General features: G+C 32.5%; 1 pseudogene; it reads right to left on the reverse strand.

Annotated features, from left to right (window-relative positions):
• LOC137659729 (nephrin-like) overlaps positions 1–2,500 on the reverse strand; it is an 86,191-nt pseudogene that overhangs the window by 17,618 nt on the left and 66,073 nt on the right.

Raw genomic sequence — 2,500 nt, forward strand, 5'->3', positions numbered from 1 at the left:
TCAATTTATGAATGATAATTCCCATCTTCTCAAAAATATAGTTAAAATTAGATCAATTAGTTAGTCACTTGTCACTTGGAATTTAATCATAAAAATTAATTGACAAAACATATGGGAAGAAGAGTGAAAATTAGATAAATTATTTTGTAACTTGTCATTTGGAAATTAATGAGCAAAATTATGTTATCATTTACTTACGTAAGACATTAAGTGTGACGTTCGTCGTTACGGTCGTTCCAAGACCGTTATTGGCATCACAGGTGAGGACCCGACCGTTATCTTCAATCAGAGCTCTCACCTCAAGGACTGACCTTGAAATGGATACAAAAAGAATTATTTTTATGTAAGGCTTCGAGTATTTTTTTCTTATATGGTGTAATGAGAAATATAACTAAGGGATTTTCAAGATTCTGGCGAGAGAGAGAGAGAGAGAGAGAGAGAGAGAGAGAGAGAGAGAGAGAAATTAAAATGTAGTTAGAAAAATAAGAAAAATACATAAAACCTCAAAATTATCTCTAATGAGAGAGAGAGAGAGAGAGAGAGAGAGAGAGAGAGAGAGAGATGTGGAATTAATATAACTAATAAAAAAGAAATATGATAAAATCTCAAGAAAAGAAAGGAAGAGAAAGAAAAACGTAAGGTTACGAACATAACTAATAAATAGCCAAATATTAGAAAACATCTAGATTCCTCTAAGGAGAGAGAGAGAGAGAGAGAGAGAGAGAGAGAGAGAGAGAGAGAATAGATATATATTTGAATCGACAAAAAATGTAGCATCTATCTATCCATCTATTTACCTATCTATCTATCTTTCTATCTATTTATCTATCTACCTATCTATCTATCTATCTAAAGAAAGAGAGAGAGAGAGAGAGAGAGAGAGAGAGAGAGAGAGAGAGAGAATCATATATCTCAATCGACAGGCAAAATCTATCTATCCTCGGACTAAGATACCGAAAAGTCAATATCCGAGAACGTACTTCGTCACTGTCCCTCCGTAGAGCCCAGGGCTTTGCTCGGAGGTGGCGCCATGTAGCATCAGGGCCCCAGAACGCCAGGAGACCCGCGATGGAGGGAGACTGGATGTAGACTCGCAGATAAGGCTGATGACCTGACCAGCGTCTACGTGGGCAGGGGATACCCAGGCACTGACTTCCCAAGGGGGAACTGTTTTGGTTTTGGGAGGAGAGGAAGAAGAAGGAAACTGGTTATTTGTATTGTTATGCGAATAGTTTTCGTTTTTTTTTTTTAATGCAATTGTATGTTAGTGTACATCAGGACCCACTTAGAACAGGTCTGCCAGACAGAATCAGCGCTAATCCCCCGTGACGTCACACGATCCATAGGATCACTGTTAGCCAGTGATCAGAGGCTTGTCCTTCCTCATTATCAGCACAATATTTATTCATGATTAATCTAGTAAATTTGTTACATAGTATCATAAATCATCCGTCATTTTTGGAAATTACAGCGAAAAGGATCGTTTTTTATTATAAAGTAGTTTAGAAATATCAATTATTAGCGAGTGATGAGAGGATTAGTATCGTTTTTTTTTTTTTCAAATACTATTCAGTGGTGATAAATTTGTTGGATTTATTGTGTACTATCATATATCATCCGTCATTTTCTTGTAAATTACAAGGAAAAGGATAAAGTGTGCTTTTATTACATGAAAGTTTTTAAATACCAATTAATTGAATAATCACCTTTTTTGGTAGAACTTCAAGAAAGCAAAATTATTACATTTAGATACGATAAATTGTAAAAGAATACTAATGCTTACCCATAATATAAATTAAAAACATGATAATAATGAGGCAGATTTCTAATGCAAGATCTCTTTCTCTTGTCCTACTGACATCATTATCAATCTTTGACTGTGGCTCCAGTAGTTTCTATTTTTACTAACAAGTTTCATGCCCTTAATAACAATAACCTAAGTCTATATTTGAACTCTATTGGGTTTGGATACTTGTAGAGTCCATTCACTTGCCTTATACACGCAAACAAAAGATTAAAACAGTCCTAATTTAATCTTTGTGTCGTTATATAATCCAGGTCGCGCATACCTTTCTACATACTGAATAGACCTATTGTTGATTTGCTTGTCAAAATTACTCCTTTTTGAAACCTACAAGTTTACTCTCATTGAATTCATTAGTTCCACTACCTCGTTTAAAACCACTATTTTTTTTTTCAATATCAAATTCAAAATCTATTCTTCGTAGATATATCTCCATACATATGATTCCTTTTAATTATATCAAGTCATTGACTAGAGATATGAAATTACAAATTTCCTTCCAGTCGTTTGACTTTTTCAAATCCTTCTGGAATAACAATAAAATTAAGCTGCGAAGATATATATATATATATATATATACATATATATATATATATATATATATATATATATATATATATATATATATATATATATATTGTATATATATATATATATATATATATATATATATATGTATTATATATATGTATATAT

Source organism: Palaemon carinicauda, chromosome 20 (genome assembly GCF_036898095.1).
Source record: "Palaemon carinicauda isolate YSFRI2023 chromosome 20, ASM3689809v2, whole genome shotgun sequence".
NCBI lineage: Eukaryota > Metazoa > Arthropoda > Malacostraca > Decapoda > Palaemonidae > Palaemon > Palaemon carinicauda.